Source organism: Marmota monax, unplaced genomic scaffold (genome assembly GCF_021218885.2).
Source record: "Marmota monax isolate L192 unplaced genomic scaffold, Marmota_monax_Labrador192_F-V1.1 WCK01_AAM20220418_F8-fsc00001, whole genome shotgun sequence".
In the NCBI taxonomy this organism is placed as follows: domain Eukaryota; kingdom Metazoa; phylum Chordata; class Mammalia; order Rodentia; family Sciuridae; genus Marmota; species Marmota monax.
Window position 1 is genome coordinate 42,127,022 of NW_026693777.1, and position 20,900 is coordinate 42,147,921.

Genomic DNA, 20,900 nt, shown 5'->3' on the forward strand with positions numbered 1-20,900 from the left:
TAATGAACTATTTTCCATTCTTGTTTTTGTACCATTTTCAAAACCCTGTGTACATTTTATTTTACACCAACAACACATCTCAATTTGAACTAGTTACATGTGCTGAATGGCCACATGCAGCTAGTGACTACCATACTAAATAGTGATACTCCAGACTTTTCAGCTGTAGTGACACAGTCAGCCCTCTCTCTTTGAGCATTCTCCTCTATGGTTTCCAGAGAACTACTATCTCCTTGCTTTCCTCCTACCTTCTCACCTCTGCCAGCCCCTAACCTATCCAGGTCTTCTTTTCTCAGTCCATCCTCTATTCTTTCTACAGCCCCTTCCTAGGTTACACTCTATTCCTGTGGTTTTTCCATTAAAATGCTGATGACTTCCAAATTCATGTCCCTAAGAAGGCCTCTCCCAACTCTAGACGGCTATTTCCAACTAAGTTTCCGATCCCATAATCCCCTTCAGTCTATTACATCTTTCCATGGTCCTCAAGGGCCTACATGATCTGGTGTCTGCCTCCCTCATCTCACACCATCTTCTGGCTTGCTGGGCACCAGCTCTTCTGTCCTTTTTCTGCTCTCAAAACACATCAAGCCTTTTCCTATCTCAGTGTCTTTACCCAAGTTTTTTATACTGCCTAGCGTGAACCTCATATGTCTGGATCCTTTTAATCCAGGTAGTAATTTAAATGCTGCCACCTACAAAAGGCTTTCTCTCACCCTCTTTTTATTTTTATTTTAAATACTGCTCCTCCTTTCATTATCTTCTAATGTGGTACCCTATTTTATCCTTTGCAGTTCTTATAATTATTGGTTATTTGTTTTCTCTCCATTTCATGAGAACAAAAACCATGTCAATCTTGTTCACTGTTATAAGTCCACACCTGGCTCAGTATCTGGCACAGAGCAGGCATCTGATAAATATTTGTTGAATAAATGAATTTGTAAAAATAAGTGGACAAACAGTAACCAAAAGTCCCTGCAGGAGGACAACCCCTTTTGTAATTTGTGTGTCCATCAGTAGGTAGTCTCCACATGTCCCTCTATATCAGAATGACTAAACCAGTATCAGAATAGGTATGGGAATGGACACCCAAGTTGTGAAAGTGTCCCAGCATAATGACCCAGAGCAAAAGTTTCACAAATGCCACTTCTGGACGCCGTACAGCTCACCCTGAATCTCCAAGGGCCCCAGTCTTCAGATATGCAGTGCAGCCTACTCTACTTTTGCCTGGGGAGAGAGCAGGACCATCAGGTCAATCAGTCACGCCCTAAGGATACCGCTACCTCCTGTGCCCAAGTTCACAGAATGGCTTCTAATGAACTGAGCTGACAGCCACAGCGTGCTTTGAAGGAGAGTGATGGTTCCGGGCAGCGACAGCAGAGTTCAGGCCTACAGACAAGGTCACGGCAAGGAGCTGCCTCATTGCCTCAGATGTAGACAGAACTTACTGTCAACAGTTTCTCTTCAAATGCAATATCCTACAGCTGCCCATTATCCCACAAGCAAAGTAGGAAAGTAGGAAAGCAAAGTAGGAAAACCAGCCACTGAATGTAGATATGTAGGCCAGCTGCCTCTAGGAAAATCTCTACTGAACTCTATATTAGTATGGTGACTTGTGAGATGAACTCAGCCGTTTGTATACACACACACACACACACACACATTTATTCAGTTGTTTTTACTAGTACCACCAGACAACAAATGATTTATTTGAAACTCGATTGATTAAGGATTTTATTTTTTGCCTGTCATTCCTCCACAAAAGCACAGATTAGAGTCTGACTGAGGCATCTTTTCTCACTTCAGTTTTACAGACAAGACTTAAAGTCTGGTAGCTACTTATTAATAAAATAGACAACTTGAAGAAATTGTCCGTGGAGGGAGCATGCGTGCCGGGTTCTTCAGCTTCCACAATTGGGGGTGTCTCCAGTCCACTGTTCAAGTAAGCTATTTTCTTGTTAAAGTCAAACACTTAGGATTTTTTCTCTCGTAACTGTTAATATTTGTTAATAACTATTAATATGTTAACTTTCGACCTAACCTACCCAACACATGGTAGGATATGTTGAATATAAAATCTCAAATAACATAACAAGCAGGAAAATTCATTGCAAAGGGCAGGCTGTGGGCCTCAGGTCTCTTATCTTTTGAAACCTACCTTAAATTAATTTCCATCATTATCCTCATATTCCACATTCCCATCCATATCTTTCCTTCCTTATTAAGTCAGGCATGCTTTTTTATTGCTTTTTTTCTAAATCATACTTTAAGTTTATTTGTTATAATAATAATTTGAGGTCAAAATATTCCAGCTGTGGGATAGGGTGCCTGATATACCATCATAGGAATCATACAGACAATAAAATGAACATTTTATAAACACATCCACACTTGTGAATGAGGAAATTTGTTTTCTCACCTTTTTTTTTTTTAAGAAAGGCAGACAGACACATGCAGCACCACATTTGGATGTGTCTGGAGTCTTGGAGGTATGACTACCATATGTTCTCCTGAAAATGGACCTTGAGGCTTGTTTAGAGGTTCCAGCAGGGGAGCACAACTACTCATATGCCCTTGACTAAAGAATGGTCCTCCTTCATGGGGGAAGATAGTCCTCCTCTCCTGAGCACTCATGGAATGAGAGAGGAAGGGGATACCCTCCTAGCCACCAGAAAGATTAAATCAACTCTGAAGATCAGAGCAGTGATAGAGGTCAAAGTCAGATTGCCCTCACACTCAGAAAACCTGTTTTCAGTATATTACTGGAAAAGTCTGAGAGTGCTGTAGTCACATTTTATCTCCACCTACATAAGACTCTAGGCGACACCTAGACCTAACCTGATTTGTTATTAAGAACATGACACTAAAGAACACTATGTTCTTTCCATTTTCTAAACCATCATTCTCTCTCATTTAAAACCGACTTGCTTGGCTCTAAGAACCTGAATTGGATCAAAGTTATCAGGAGAGAACTGCCTACATCCAATTTCTGATTGGCCACACACACACACGATTAACTACAACTGACTAATAATGAAGAACCACCCATTTTTTTCCCAGCTAAATTTAGCTGTCCATTTGAACTGATATATTGGGTTTTACATCTTTGAGAGCAAAAATCTCGGTGTGTTAAAGAGACTAATTTAAAAAATGAAAAAAAGATATTTCAAAAGAGCCATAGGAAACAGTGTCTTTGAAAATCCTTCTGGGAAAATAGGTACATTACCCTTTTTCAACTACTCTCTTCCCCAGAGACTTAAAGCAGTAAAAAGATACATGGTCATGCTTTTACAGAAAGATAGTAGATCACCCAGAACATTCTAAAAACTGAAACTTGAAAAAAAGCAAGTGCTCACAAGAGTCAAAATTTTGTCAAAAGGAAAAGTCAAAAATACTCTGTAAATGGTAATAGTATAAAACCCTGAAAAAAGAAAAGAAAATGAAACAGACTGTGGCCAAGAAAGAGGCCAAAGTGAACAGACAAAGGTTAGAAGAATTTCAAAGGAATTTTCACCCTCAGCAAGCTCCATGTGATACAAGAGGAGGGTATAAGCAAATTAAGTAATACTAACACTATAATAGGAGAAACAACAGACAACCACTTTGAGCAGAATGGATTTCTAAATGTCTTCTTGCCTTCTATGTTCAGTTGAAAGGTGGCCAAAAGCAAAGTCTCTAGGGTTAAAAGAATTATGTGAAGGGGAATAAGAAAATACTTTTAATCAATCTGCCAGATAACAAGAGTGACTCCTAGCCTGTCTACATCTTCATATTTCAAGTGTCTTTCTCTATAGATGGCACTTGCTTTTTTAACTGATCTGACAGTCTGTTTTAACTTGTATACTTAGAACCTTTACATTTAATGTAAATTGTGGTGATTGGATTAACATCTACCATCTTGTTAGTTGTCTCCTATTTGCCCCATCTGTTCTTTATTCCTATTTTCTTCTTTATCTTCCTGATTTTGGATTTTCTTTTTCATAATTCCATCTTATCTCCATTTTTATTTTTGTTCTTCTGTGTGTAATGTATCCTTTTTTTTCTCACTATCTTCAAAATTTTTTCTTTATCTTTGGTTTTTGGAAGTTTGAATATGATCTGTGTGTGCACATTCTGTCCAGGATATTGTGATTTTCTTGAATTATGGTTTATGTCTTTTATTATTTTTGGAAAATTCCTGGCCAATCAATATCTCTTCAAGTATTTCTTCTGCCCCTGCTTTCTCTGTCTTCCAGATTCGGATTACATATGATATGTATGATATGTAGAATAATGTCACCCACCAATAGACCTGTCCATGTATAACCCCTGAAAGCTGTGAATATGTTAGGTTATTTGACAGAGAGGAATTTGGATGCCTAATTAAGGATTTCAGCTGACTATAAGATGGGGAAATTATCCTCATTATCATCATTATTTTAAATTCTCTGGCTGATAGTTTCAATATCTGTGTCACATCAGAGACTGGAGGAAGCTTTGTCTTTTGACAGTAAGGATGTGTGTATGTATGTGTGTGTATGTGTGTGTGTGTGTAATAATTTTAGGTTGAAAACCAGATATGTGAGTATGTATATATATGAGTGCATAGTGTGTATGTGTGTGTATAAATATATATATATATATATATATATATATATATATAAATATGTGTGTATATAAATATATATATATATAAACATAAATATGTGTGTATGTGTATATATATATATTTTTTTTTCCCTGTGCTGGGGATCAAACCCAAACTTCATGTATGCTAGGCTGAACTATACCCCCCAACCCAAAGCCAGATATCATCTTTAGGACAGTAGAGATTGGTAAATAATTTTTACAAAACACATGGTCACACAGGTGTGCATACACACACACATACTCACACAGTGATGCTTAGGTTGGAATCCAGACCCCAGATCTCTAACCACAAGTAGTAGCCCTCATTTACTAGTCCTAGTAAATATACAGATGATTTTACATTAGGTGAGAAAAAGGACACCAATGATAATTTTTTAATGTGGGAGGAACAGAGGATACAGGGGAAAAGGAGGATGGGACACTGAGATATACAAATACCTCACTGATATACAAATACCTCCTGGTGTCAGGAAGACATCTCTATCACTATATTATGCAGAAGAGCTATAACTTTGTGACCATTCAGATCACTGGGAGCTTTTAAAATGCATATCTCAGACCTGAGTCCTGTTGACTCAGAACATTGGAGGGCCTGGGCATCATTTTATATATATATATATATATATATATATATATATATATATATATATATATATATTTAATTTATTTTATTTTTTTGGTACCAGGGATTGAACTCAGGGGCACTCGACCACTGAGCCACATCCCCAGCCCCATTTTATATTTTATTTAGAGACAGGGTCTCAGTGAGTTGCTTAGCACCTCCTTTTTTTGATGAGGCTAGCTTTGAACTCCTGATCCTCCTGTCTCAGCCTGCTGAGCTGCTGAGATTACAGGCTTTTTATGTGCTCAGCAGGAACATCAGACAGTCACTAGAGTGAACCAGCACAACCACTCAGGGCAGCCTGCTTCATGCTGAGCACCTCTTGCAGGGAACCACACTCACGCATTTTCTCAGACATAAAGAGGATCTCCTTCTGATATTAAAGGCAAAAGAATCACACATGTCACAGTGAGCTCTAATTACAAGTCTCTACAGAGTCCCAAGGAAGTCATCTGGTCAAGGATGAGTGTGAAGTGTGAGCACTGTATGGCCAGTGGTCCAGCTGGGCGCCAGGTACAGAGAAACCTTTTTCCTCCAGAGGAGAAATACAAGAAGGATCACATCTTTTGACCAATTTTTCAATTATCAGTGCTCATTGATACTTTGAATCTCCCCCAGCTGAGCACTCTCAATGGCCAAACAGAAAGGATTGAAAGATTTTAACTAACTTTAATCCAGTTATTTCCATTTTTTAAAAATGAGCTGATGCAGTTATCCACAAAGTACATTGGGACCCATGTACTTTGCTTTAGAAAGAAGAGGGAAGACTGAAAAATATACTTGTTTACTAAAAGCTGCACAAGGAAGGAGAAGGTAGGCTGGAACAAAAAAGAATGAGGCCCAAGAGTCTTACTCTCCAGGCTACTGTTTTGGTTACAGTGTAATATGGACTGAACTGGGCCATCACAACTGCTCCAATTACTTGGAGTTTAGAAAGATCTTGGGTTTTGTTTCAGGTTTGCTTTTTGTTTCCCAAGTGAAATATCTTATTTTTTATGATTATTAAGGCAACATGTAGTTAATTTTAATAATTCAAACAATATATAAAAGTATAAAAGAAAAGCTGAGAATTACCCAGTAATGGCAAACTATAAACTTTAAGTATTTATCCTTCCAAACTTCTTTTTTTATATACAGATTTTTATATGTGCCAGTGGGACCAATGCACACTGTTTTTTTGTTGTTGTTTGTTTGTTTGTTTGTTGTTGTTGTTTTGTTTTTACTTATTTTTTGGTACTGGGAATTGAACCAGAGGTGCTTTTCCACTAAGCCACATCCCCAGCCCTTTTTACTTTTCATTTTGAGACAGGGTCTTTCTAAGTTGCTTAGGGTCTTGCTACATTGCTGAGACTGGCCTTGAACTTGTGACCCTCCTATTTCAGCCTCCAGAGTCACTGGGATTTCAGGCATGCACCACCAAGTCCAGCTGCACAGTGCTTTTTAAACTAGATCTTCTCACCAAATCAACTATATTTATGTGTGAATAAATAAAAACAGATCTACAACGCCACTTTAACAGCTACATAAAAGCATCAGTGCTTTTATAATCATACACTAATTAATTTGATCTACTGCAGCATGGGTGGGTTTGTTTAAGCTGTTTCCAATATTCCATTATTATACAATGCAAAACTGAACTGAACTAAATATTTACAGAGGAGAAATTCCTAGAAGCAGAATTTCTGGGACCAATGTCTTGCATGTTTTTTAATATATATTACTCTCGCCCACGTTCCGCGCGGGCAGTGGAATTTGGGTTTCCGAAGCAGGCTGGCTGAGGAATAAAAACTAAGAAAGAGAAAACAGGGAAGAGACCACAGGACACAGGAAGTAATTTTAGAAAGCAGATGTAGGCCGGCTCTCGGATCTTCCAGACTGGAAAGAGTGTGAAAGCCCATGCTTGCTTTATTTATATGGGGGAACATCAAAGGCTTTCCATGAGATATTCTTTGACAAATAAGGTAAGGGGTGGACTGTCTAGTTCCCAATGGGTTACGTCCAGTAGGAGCTAGGAGAGCTGTCCCACTAGTAGAACAAGGGCAGAGATCTCAGGCCTTGGGCAGTCTACACACAGGAATGCCTTAGTTTCCCAAGGGGAAACCTAAGTCCCCCATGGCTCAGGACCAAGTAAAAGACCACTCAAGTAGCTTTATGGTGGGGTCCCACACATTACCAAATGATAATATGAAAAGTTGTTTTCTCAGTACACTCACTAACTGTTCTCCAGTTTTACCAAAAATTGTGCAGCTCTGCACGCTTCCTTGATTCTAGGATTTATCATTTTCCTTGTGTCTAAAATTTACATCCATTGCCTCTTTTAATTTTGCCCTACTCTCTTTCTTTATTCTCTTCTCTAATCTATTACTAAGCACACATTAGAGAGCTCATTCTATTAGTTATATCTCATTCATGTTTTCCATCAGTTTATACTCTTCTGCAAACTGGTGATAATTCTTAGCCCTACAAACTATGAGTTCATAATTGAACATTAAAGACCCTTTGAGGAAAAGCCATAAGGGAGAGCCAGCAGACCCCCCAAATAGCAAAATTAACATTTCTAGAACTAGATATAGTAGAATAATTAGAAAGAAACAAGATATTTAAAAATTACTGAATTATAGAAAAATAAAAACTATAGTAAAATAACTGGACATAAAGAATAAAGAATAGGGGGCTGGTGTTGTAGCTCATTGGTAGAGGGCTCGCCTAGCATGCATGAGGTACTAGGTTCGATCCTCGGTACCACATAGATGTAAAATGAAGATACTGTGTCCACCTAAAACTTAAGAATAAATATTTTTAAAAAAAGAATAAAGAATAGGCAGTTCAAAGTAGACGAAACCAAAATTTTTTAAAAGTATGGTTTGATTACTTCCAGGTGAATCGAGAAAATGAGAGACAGAGTAGGACTTACCAAGCTCAGGTGCCAAATGGGCACTTGGATCTGCCAAGGAAGAACCACCTAGGATTACCTCATGGAGGTTCCTTGAGTGATGCTGTTCTAGCAGAACCACAGAAGATTGTCTCATGGAGTTAGGATGGGTGCCTGAGACCATGACATTGGGACAGTTGTTGAAATCTCAAAGAGCTCTCTTTCAGACCTGTGAGACACACAGCTGTCTCCCTCTTCCCCACTGTCATCTGGATTCAGTGACTTCACTGGAGCCCTTTCTCCCCTAGCAAAGAGGGCCTGAACCACTGCGGAGTCTGTTCATTCCTAGCACATTCAGCCTTGACTTGAAGCATAAGCTAGATGTCTCAGAACAAGGTTGCTATTTCTCCAGATGGAGTCCTGCTCCTAAAATCCATCAAGCTGCTATAAAACATTCAAAAGGCCCCACAGAAATCTTGCAGCAACACACAAACATGATGTATCTTAATATAGAAAACAGCAAATTAAAAACCACAAATGGTCAAGAAAATTGAAAAAAAAATCAATGGCTTTGGCATCGGTTCATAAGAAAAAGCAAAAATCTCAAAGTAATGATGATTGCCTGATTGCACTTTTTCAATTAGTTAAACACTTGAAAACACCAAGAGATTATTTATATCATTATTAAAAATATTTTTAATGCTATCTGGCCAAGGATATGTTTCAAATAATAAAAGAATGATTATAATTATGCTTATTTTTTAAAGGCAAGTCTTTAAAAACATTAATCATACCCCCATCATCTTCCCAAAGGTAGCCACTAAGCCCCTTGTGTGTTTAAACTCACAAGTTAAGCAATTAAGAAACTTTATCAAGATGGAAAAAAGAAACCTTATTCAATGTTTTACCACCATCATGAGAAAGCAAAAGCATCCCCAAAGACATTGCTCCATTTTATGCAGGTACAATATGAATGTGGTTTCACTGTGATGCTAAGCTTTGAAAATAATTATTTTTTTGTTTGTAAATAAGTGCATAAATAAATAAATATTTCCAGAAAATGAAAAAGTGTGAGACTAATGAGTTAAATCCATTTTGGAAAAGAGTAGAGGTACAAAAGTAACTTGATTGATTTTGTTAGGTAGTAGCTAGTAATGAGCAGTGAAATGCAGGCAAAGTCACAAGAGTTCTTTAAATTACTTTAGGGTCTGCTTTAAACTTCTTCCAAAGTAGATGAGAAAGCAAAGGGTGGTATTTAATTTGTAGAAAATAAACAGAAGCAAGAGAGCTAGTTGAAAATCCATCAAGAGAAAAGAATTAATGGAACTAACTCTTGACAAAGTCCACTGATGTGAAGTTAGGAATTATGGCTATAAAAAGTGTCTCCAATTGTCTGGAAGGAAGTTTCCTTTATTAGCACAGGTGCACTAAGGTAACTCTGACCAGCTATTGACCTCAGTGCCCACATCAACATGGGACTGACTTGTAGATAAAGCCCCCCTAAGTAGGATGACCACCATGACAATTCCGGAGAGGACCAACTAAGGTCAAAATCTCCACTGCCCTATGTGAAGGAGGAGTTGAACATCTGATTGGCAAAGAGTACAGAAGGTGGTCCCCAGTTCTTCTGGTAAACATCAAATGGTAATAAAATGTGGGAACAGCATTGTCTCCTTTGGCGTTCTCTGCTTGGAGATGGCCTACTCTCTCTCTTGAGAATGCTCTCTGCTTGAGCCTCACTTTGCTTTTACTTTACTCTCACCTATAATAAAGTTTTATTGCAAGACTTTTGGTGTCTGACTTTAAATTTTCTTTCGTTGGAACACAAGAACCCAGGTTTGGAGTTTCATTTCCCTGCTTTCCTGTAACAATTTTACCAAAAGTATTAAATAAATTCCTGTTGTCATTAAGAAAAAAATAAAACCAAACTTCTCAACATCATGTAATACCCTTATTAATATATGACCCCCATGCTTATTACCCAAAGTTGTAACGTTACAATGGAAAATAATGATCCTGAAAATCTGTCTTAGTCCTTTTGTGCACTCTAATGGAACAAGCTGGGTAATTTATGAAGGAGAAATAATTTATAAAAAACAGATATTTATTTCTCAGTACTAGAATATGAAGTCCAAGATAAAGGAACTGATCAGTTCGGTTGTCTGGTAAGGGATGCTCTTACCAAGATGGCGGCTGTTGTGCATCCTCCAGAGGTGAGGAACTCTGGGTCCTCACACAGTGGAAAGTGGAGGGACAAGCGAACCAAATACTTCACAATCTTCTTTTTAAATAAGGGCCTAATCCCATTCACAATGGAGGATCTCTAGTGGTCTAATCATCTCTTAAATGTCGCACTTCCTAATATCATCACATGAGCCATTAAGTTTTAACACCTCAATTTTGAAGAGAACACATTCAAATGACAGCCAAATCTAAGAGTCAGTTTCAAAATTTTCTCTAACCCTTAAATTCACACCCAAGCAAAACTTCAAAGGGAGCTCCCTTTCATAAGAAAGAGTGAGTAGGACAGGACAGAACAAAGGGAAGGGCAGGGAAAGACAAGACAGGAATAAAGAACTCCTCAGTGTAGAGAAGGCAAATGGTACCTGGAGGGTTCAGAAAGGGCACTGTTCAGCTGCATTTACCTGGGAGCAGAGGTGGCACCAACACTGAGCAGCTGTTTCAAAGTTCATACTTCTGAAGGGAAGCATAAAGAATTCTAAAATGGACTGTCTTGTTTTGATTTTTAAAAAACATTTTTCTCTTTACTATATGTAGATAAATTTCAAGCTACTCAGAGAGCCAGCACTGACCAGGTGATAAGTAATTTTTTTTTCTTTATTTGCTGTTGGTAGCAGAATAATTGTAGAATCATGGCCATCAACTAGAATATGAAGAAAAAACAGCCGGTATTCAGAGGGCTGTGTCTGGTAGTTTTCAGTACAATTTTCTCTTCTTCTCTGTCTAAAAATCTGGGCCTTTTCCCTCACTAATGAAGTGTCAATTTGCTATAACTTGTGTTTAAACTATCTTGTATTTGCCCAATTCTGTTTAAGCCCATCACTATTATCATAAGAACATTATGTTATTTTAGTTACAATTAATTTGATTCCAAAGCTTTTTCTTAAATGGTACAGGAAGATCAAATTAAGTAGGAATTAAATTAACAGGCGATAGCTATGTTGTTCGTTTATTAAAATTCATGGTGAATTTTAAATAACTACTTTGAGTGAAAAGCATCTTAGGAGGTATGTATCTCCAATCTAACCTTGGATAGTTTCTCCTCAGAATATTGGTTCCCAATGAATAATTCAAACAAAATATTAACAGGATTCATTTCTATAAAACATAAGAACATGAAGAGACTCCAAAAAAGCCTTGCCTGTTCAGCTCCTATGAGTCCACAACAAATGTACAACCAAAGCACACATTTTAGCCATAGCAGTATCCAAAAGGTAAGGCAAACTGTATAGTACGATCAAGACAAAAAGATTGAAGTGACTGCAGCCAAGTCTGCCCCATCCCTAAGGCTCTCTCATGGAAGTCACAAAGCCTATGAAATCAGTCCCTGGAAATACAAAAGATGCACAAGGCAAGAAGAAAGACATACTGGAGTCTGAAGTTGATTTTATTCTCCTTTCTTCAATGGCCTAAATTTTTTCCATAAAAATCAACTAGAAAGTTTTCATTGCTTCATAAAATACCTTGCTCTCTGATTTCTCATAGTAAGTCTATCAACCTCCCTGAAAAGCATATCATTCCCTGAAAAGCTGTAGCAAGAATCTTGGGATCACTGACCCTACCTATCTGTGATAACACTGATAATCTTAAATAACCACAGGTGCCATTTCCTCTGTATTAGGTGCTGTGTCATGAATAAGGTTTGTCCCAACCAGAAACTATGTTGACGTGAGGGTTGATTTCCCAGATAACAGGATTGAGGGATGCTGGGTAATTAAAGGGGATTTAATACTTTTCTCCTGGGAGAGTTCTTGCTCAGGAAACTGGATTGGTTTTCTTTAGATGTGTTGTTATGAAGTGAGCCTGGCACCACCCCACTCTCTTGCCCACCTACTTCTCTTCCAACACACCTACTTCCCCTTCCACTTCCTGTCCTGAGTTGAAGCCACACAAGTTCCTTACCAGAAACCTACCCAATGCCCTTGAATCTCCATTCCCTACACCTATCAGCTAAATAAACCTTCTCAGAGCAACAGAAAGCAGATTAAGACAATAGTGTATGGAGAAAGCTTCCAGAGATAAGAAGTCTAACTTTTTCCATCATTAGGCATGCTTCACTCAGATCAAAATCCAAACAAGTCATGCTTGATTGAGTGGACGTGAAATAGCTCACTATCCTAAATATCTATTACACAGGTCATCTCACTGAGAGGTCCTTGCTGATGTTAAAGTGCTCCTGCAATCTCTGAAGGTAGGTCCATATTTCTGTACCATTCATATCACAATAGCCTGGAGGGGTTATCTCTCCCCTGACATATTATAAGACTAAGGTTAAGAAGCCTGAAAAGAAACATATCTGAAAATTCTGCCGACCCTCATCAGCATCATAAATTTTTTTAATCTAGGATTTGTTTCGTAAAGACCTAAATTAATTAATTAAAACTTGAAATTTAATCTGACTTTGTCAGAATTATTTTCTGTGTTCTCAGTCTGATAGATATACCTATTGATATAACTGCCTTCAATCAACAAGCGGAATGTTTACTATCTCCTCATTGCCAACACAGTGTCAGAATAGCTTGAGAGAGACGAATTCAACAATGATACATCAAGTTATACTATAATTAGTGTAGTGAACGTACATGGAATACTCATATACCCCATTTTCCTACTCCCTCTGTTCTAGTAACTATAATTAAGCAGTCTGAAAAGGAAATTATGCTAGAGATATTTGTAAGAACCTCAAGGGTAAGATAATTAGAGAACTAAGAAAGGAAAGTGAGCCCAATCATACTTCAGTCCACTGGGACCCAGCAAGGCTAATGTGAGCAGGAGAAATAAGATTTTGGAAATGGGTGCCTCTTACTCTTTACAATCTGGCACAATCTAACAATGATATTAATTAAAAGTTAAAAACTCCATCCCTTTTTCTCTGAGTTTGGGAGGGAAGCAAGAGGAATAGGGAAGGCTGGAGGGCAAGGAGCTAGGAATGGCATTGCAATTCTAACAGTTCGAGCCACTCTCCCACTCACTGCTCTCAGGAGTTAACATTTTCCTAGACCATAACTCCCTTGTGTCCTTTGCCACATTCTCCTGTCCCTACAAGGAAGGAGAAGGCCAGCAGGAGAGAGGTGTTTGTAGAATGAGGAGCTGGAGAGCCAGAGCAGCAGATGGAGCAAGAGCTGGAGGTAGTGAGATCCAGGACAGGGCTAGAGACAGATGGCCAAGACAGGGAAAGCTCTGGAAGGAAGTGATGGTCTGAAGGTCAGAGCAAGGTCAAGGGCACTAAAAATATGAGCTACAACACTCAGCCCAGGAAGGCTCACTGACAAAATAAAAGAATGGAAAAAGTGCTCAGACAGTATACTAAGAGCCATTGGTAACATGGAAGGAACTTGATAATTAAGACACTTAAGTTTACACCCAGAACTTGGATTTGGCTCCTCTTGAGACAAGAACTAAACTAACAAGATGCATTTAAAAGACTTGCAAACTGGGGCTGGGGTTATGGCTCAGCAGTAGAGCGCTCGCCTCAAATGTGTGAGACCCTGGGTTCAATCCTCAGCACCACATAAAAATAAATAAATAAAATAAAAGTATTGTGTCCATCTACAATTAAAAAGTTAAAAAAAAAAAAGCCTTACAAAGGTACGTGGTCTTAGAAGCTCTTGTCCATAATGAAATGCTTGTGGATGGGCAGGAACGAGATCTGCTGAAAAGTAAATCCTAACACTTCTTTCTCTCTTTTCCTTTTCTGTTCTCCTTCAAGAAATAACAGAATGGTCTGGGCACGGTTGTGCACTCCTGTAATCCCAGTGGCTCAAGAGGCTAATGCAGGAGGATCACAAGTTCAAAGCCAGCCCCTCAGCAAAAACGAGGTGCTAAGCAACTCAGTGAGACCCTGTCTCAAAAAAACAAGAAAGAAAGAACAGGATAAAAAGAGAGGAAGAGAAAAGGGAAAAAATTGAGAGCAAAACAATAGGGAGAATTATGTCAGTTCCATTTATCTCCCATGGTAAGCATTTCCCAGTGACTATTTAAGACAACTGAGATTTTCTACAACTGAATCTTCATTACTCACATTGTTGAAAACTGGACAAAAGATTTCCTGCTTTGTATGATTTTCCAAGAATCCAGGACTCACGATGATGGTGACATAGATAAACAGAGAATTCACTTAATATTTTAGCATTTCATGAATAATCAGCTTCCAACTCCTGAATTTTTCCTCTAATATTAGTTGATTTGAACAATGCTCAGTTATTTACAATGTAATTTTCCTGCTGGTCCAAAATAAAACCAGCATGAAATACCATCAGCCTGTTTAGAGCACTGAGATCAATAAGGAGATATGACCTCTTATTTTCCTATTATAAAACAAAAGACAGAATTTTTTCCTATCCTGTGAGATATTGATTTTCTACTTTGTGGGTTTGTAAAATACTGGCTTTCACAGTATAATCAATGTCACCAATTCAATGTGGATGAAACAAATAAAATAAAATATTACAGTTAACATTACCTAATATTAACCCTTGCCATGGAGTAGAAAGTGTTTGGCATTCTAAGCATAATTTCAGTTAATGCAAGATGAATTTTTATCTTTCTCATTCTGTAGATGAGAGCATAGGCTCTGTCTTACTTCTCTCATCTACAGAATGAGAAAGATAAATTGCTTTCATTAAGCTACAGATCCCATTAGTCTCTTTTGACATTATTCTTATAAAGGTTTAAATATGTAAATACCGTGAATGAGAATAAATCATTCATTAATTATTATTAGCCAACAAATTTTGTTATTATTCCAAGTAAGGAAATAAAAGTGAACACATATTCAAAGATTGTGACATGCTACAACTTTTTAAATTGTTATTTTTTCAGTAAAGAACTCTCTGAAATTCTTTCATGGGAACAAGAAGGATATTTACAACACTAAAAAGATTTTCTAGATTTATATAGACAAAAGAGTCCTGGAAGAGTCATCTATACTTCCCTTGTCTCCAGATAAAACTAGGCAAGTCTTTGTAGAGAGAAAAGATAATTTTACTAATTGTTAAGACTTCAAGGAAAAACACTATAAGGGCCCTGAACAGTAATCTGTCTCTAAGATAGTCAGAGATCCCCTCTTCTTGGCTTTCATGTCCCTGAGGGGGGCCTCTCCCACATGGATTAGAGCCAATTTGTGTAAATAGGACATGACAGAAATGACTGTGGGGCTTCCAAGGCCAGATCACAGAAGACACATCGCTTCTGTTTTAACCTCTTTTGAATCACTTGCTCTGGAGAAAGTCAGTTGATACGTTTTTAGGAAACCCAAGAAGACCTAGGAAGAGGCCCATGCATTGAGGAACTGAGGTCTCCTGCCAACAGCCAGGTGAGTGAGCCAACCTGGAATCTTCTAGCTCCACTCAAGCCTTCTTCACATAACTGCATCTCTGGCCAACACCTTGACTGCAACCTTGTGAAAGACCTTGAGCCAGAGATACCCTCCCTTTCTGTTCCCAAATTCCTGATCTACAGAAACTGGGAGAGAGAATAAATGTTTGCTGCTTTAGGCTGCTATGTGGTGAGATCTGTCTCTTAGACGCATTGCATAGGCTCTGTCTTACTTCTCTCATCTACAGAATGAGAAAGATAAAAATTCATCTTGCATTAACTGAAATTATGCTTAGAATGCCAAACACTTTCTACTCCATGGCAAGGGTTAATATTAGGTAATGTTAACTGTAATATTATGTAAGTATAATTATTCGTAAACTTTCTTTTACTGATGATCACGCAAGTACACATTAGTGAGACTCATTTCTAGAAATCCTGAAAAGCATCACAGTACTCAGTAACCAATCACAAAAGAATGCTTCTTCAGAGGGTTAAGATTTTACTTACCTTTCTTTAAGAAAGAAAAAAGCAAAAGTCCTTTAAACTTTTCTCCTGCATGCAGCTCCATTATTGGGGGTATCGGGGATTGAACTCAAGGGCACTCAACCACTGAGCCACATCTCCAGCCCTATTTTGTATTTTTTATTTAGAGACAGGGTATCACTGAGTTGCTTAGTACCTCGCTTTTGCTGAGGCTGGCTTTGAATTTGTGATCCTCCTGTCTCAGCCTCCTGAGCTGCTGGGATTACAGGCGAGTGCTACCAAGCCCAGATCCACTAACTTTTGAGAGCAAATCTCCTATTTGCTCTGACTTTCTTAGGTGTATAATAAACACCAAAAACCCAAACAACTAATAGTCCTTAAAGTAAGTTTATCAGCTTGACTTCTTTCCATCAGCAATAAAATTAATGAAATCAGAAAATGCAGCTATTCAACTGGCAAAATGTAATTTTCCCTGATAAGTGGCTGTTTGGAAAAGTACAAAAGCCATAGTCCAGGCACATAGTCCAGACACATAGATCATCTACACCAATGGGCCTACGGGTGGCAGCGAGGGCCTGGATGTAACAGCATCTACCTTTACTTTATTGGATGACCTGAACCAGATCAATAAAGGCCTTGGCTCTGTTCCCAGCTAGACATTAGAAACACACCAAGAGTGTACTCCTCTGGTTTTCTCCTACTACTACTACTACTTTGGTCACTTCTCAGTATCTTCTAGTGACTTCTCTCCTTTCATCAGGGCTCAGTCTTGGCCCTTATGCAATCCTCTTCCCCAGCACTATTTCAGGTGAAATTTTAATGGCTCTGATGTGTATTACCCACCTCACCTCTTACCTGAGCCATAGACTCAAACATCCATACAGCAACAAGATAGCTCCCCTGACACCTCCATTTTGAACCCTCTCAAGCATCTCAAACTCATGTTGTCCAAACTAAACCTCTGATCTTCTTTCCCAAATCTCCTCTCTTCCAGTATTGTCCATCTCAGAAAGTGGCATCTCCATCCCCCTGGTTGCTCATGTTACCAAACTCAGTAATCATCCTTGACATCTTCTTATCTTTCAAGTCCACAAATCCAACATTTAATCCTGTCAGCTGGACCCACAAAATACATTTGTAATGCCATCTGCTTCTCTTGGTCACCAAACCTACACTCCGGCCTGTTCCCTTCACCTCAACTGCTACAATGGCCTCCTGGCTTGACTCCCTAATCACCACTTCCCTCCTACCCAACATTCTCCACACAGCCAACTGACCTTTTGAAAAGCAACTTTGAACACCACTCACCTTCTCAAAACTTCTTTGCTTTCCTAGTCCCTCATGTAGTAATAAAATCCATAAGTCTAGCTTTCTGGACTGCTGGACTTTGTGAGAATTAGAAAAGCCACACTTTCACTGCCATCTCTTAACTGAAATAGAACAAAAGTCTATGACTTTCTATGAATGGCACCCCTTGGACAAGGGGGTGTGGTAGCCCCTCTGGGCCTTCTCTCAAATCCCTAAAACTTTAAAGATTTGCATTCCTTCCCAGAGGAAGCTATGCTTTTTCACAATAAAAACAATTCTAGTTTCTTTCTGAAGGTTTTTTTTTTTTTTTTTAGAATTCGTATATGTTCACTGTTATAAATTCAAATAGTTCAAAAAAGTATAAGAAGGAAGAAAAAATCACTTAAAATCCCACAACTTAAGAAAAGTATAATAAATATTCAGGTGTTGTCTTTTCACACTTCTCTTTATGCATGAATACAAATATAAAAATAATTTCATGTAAATGACATTTTTGCATGTGCTATTCTTCATTATAGACACTATTCTCTTAAATAACTGATAGGAACTCTTTCTGTAGTCTTTTTAGCTAATCATATATAAACATACATTGCATTTACAGACATATATATAGTGCTACTGTCATTGTTTGTTTTGTAAAAACAGAATTACATTTTACATATTTGCAATACATCATGGGGAAATCTCCCTGTTCTGTATTATAAATAGAACACAATTTATCCTAAAAATGGACATTTACTTTGTTTATGAATTTATTTACTATTTAAACAATACTGTAATAAATATCACATGTATACATATTTCTCATTCCCATCAATAATCTTTATTGAGAGTTTTTCCCAAAACAATCCTGCCAACACAGATGCTATCATTTCTCATCAGTTTTTGCCAATCAGGTGAGAAGTTATACTAAGACAAGAGGAGGGGTAATCCCTGTGCCCAGTACCCCATACTGCATAGACAAGTTATCATTCACAGGGCACATACTTTTCCAAATGAATTATTGTAATTTTTCATTGCTCATGGAAAGTAATCCTCCCAGTTTGGAGTTGGACAGTCCATCAAAAGCTCAGCAACTGGTATAAATGGGGTTAACATGCTACCTTGGTGCTCCGTCTCCAAATCACATTCCCTGTCTTTCTGGGGGAAAGCACCCCCAAAAGAGTGTTTGAGCATGCACTGCTGTGGAGTGCCTACTTCATGGCACCCTCAATGCAGAGGAGGAGAGAATGAAAGAAGAAGAAAAAAGAGAAAAGCTACAATCCACAACAAACAAGTCCTCAAGAATAAGGTCACTGTGCTCCAAGGACATGCAACCTGGGCAAGCTGGAGCAGGAGAGTAGATGATGCAACTGAGAGTGTAGATGAAAGCAGAGATGGACAGTGATTTCTAAAAAACTCACAGGCCAGGTTGTGGCTCAGCGGTAGAGCACTCACCTCACTCATGCAAGGTGCTGGGTTTGGACGGGCTCAATCCTCAGTACCACATAAAAATAAATAAATAAAATAAGGTCATTGTGTCCAACTACAACTAAAAAATTATTAAAAAAAAAAAAACTCACTCCTATTCAGTCAAGAACATTGAGAGGGAGTGTGCTTCTGGAAAAAGGATGAAAGATTTCCAACTGGAGTAAAGACAAGATCCCAGGGCTGTTTAAAAGCTATAAAATCTTCAGAAAAGGAGGCCCACACAGGACTATGCACCTTGTTTCAGCAGAGATTGTGGGATGAGAGAAAAGTTTCAAAGTTGCTCTGGGGAGTCCTTCTGCCTCCATGTGTACTTCCTTCTAAATCTAACACGCTAGCAGAGTAGAAGGTCCTCCCATCCCATAGGGGGACTCTGTGTGTTCTTCAGAGCACAGGACACAGCAAGGCAACAGGCCCACAAGGTCGCTACTGCAGAGATCTAAGCAAAGCCAGAACCCTTCTAGCAACTGTGCACATACATAAGCTATTCTTTACTCTTTATTCCTGTAAACTTTTCTAATGGCATTTGCTTGAAATCCATCTTTTTGATGGTTCTAAATCTATGCAACACACAACAGCTATGATGATTAAAATCTATCATGCTCATTGAAGCTGCTTCTTCAGCTCTTGCCTGGAGAAACTAGAAGCACATGGGGATTGAAAGCAGTCTCAAAGTTGCCATCAGGGTCAGCATCCAAAAAAGGAACTCTAACCACTGACCCAGTGATAAAAACGTAAATTAAAATAAAAGGGAGAAACCATTTTCCATCATTGCTAGGCAAAAATGAAATTAAAATGATAAGATCCAAGAAGATTGCAATAGGTATCTGAAAGTTAATCTGGCCATTTATTAAATATATATACTTTGAGCAGCCCTACTTTTATGAGGCTATCCTACATTTGTTTTTTAAATCAATATATAAAGGCTGTATGTTCAGAGTTGAAGGACTGTTGACAGTGACTGCCAAACTCAACTGGAGGTTTGTCCCCATGGAAACAGAGAGGACTGCGTGGAAGGTTATACCCAGGATGTCAACACTGATTACCTCAACTACAGTGTAATTAGGAGAGGGCATAATAAACATGTGATTTAATTTGTTTCTAAACTAAAAACATGAAAGCAAAAATAGGTTCACACACACACACACACACACACACACACACACACACACACACCCTTCCACTTCTAGTCAGTCTAGTCATTTTGATGATACTCAAAATGTCATCTGTAGAGGTTAATTTTTCTTCTAAAAGTCTACTGATAATTACAAATATGCCTAGAGTTGTTTTTTGGTGCTCAACATCTGGCAGTAGAGAGATGGTGTTTTGATTGTTTTCCAGCTGTCACAGCAAGCTGACAGAAATATCCTTAACTAAGTAGGTGTTTGTGGGATGATCAGAGGAAAGGCCAGCTCATGATCTGACTGACAAGTGTCTTGCTGACACTAACATCTCATCTGAGGACCAAAAGAGAGAAAAGACTCTGGTGGAGAGAATAGTGGGCACAGACACTTCCTGCTGACTGCCTGAAGCCATTGCTCCTTAGGACACTGCTTAGGTTTTCCTCCTGGTCCTTCAGATGAGCAAAAGCATTGACTTGGCCCTCTGCCAATAGGAAAGGCCGACAACAGGGACCAGTAAAGGGGTGGAAGACTTAGCTTTGGCTGAGAGAGTAGCCTTCCCAGCAAGATCGAAGGAGCCAGACATAATTTCTTGCAATTCACCCAGGGAGCAGAATAAGTAATCAGTAAAGTGTGATTTTCCTCTGCTTCAATAAAATAAAAAAGGCTGCCCTTGTTATACAGTGCCAGGAGAATCAATAGGGAGTTTAAGGAGACATTGGAAACAAACTACAATTGCCTCCTCCAGGATTCAAACCTGAGGGCACAGGCACTTCTGCCTGGGTGAGTATACGGTGCAACTCCCCTCCCCCAACTTTGTATGTGGACCCGTTTGTCCAGG

At 38.6% G+C, this 20,900-nt stretch overlaps 1 protein-coding gene across 1 annotated transcript in view; it reads right to left on the minus strand.

Moving 5' to 3' along the window:
* The window catches only part of Gpr176 (G protein-coupled receptor 176), a 123,014-nt gene that overhangs the window by 7,361 nt on the left and 94,753 nt on the right, over nucleotides 1-20,900 (minus strand). The gene's annotated exons all lie outside the window — the stretch shown is intronic.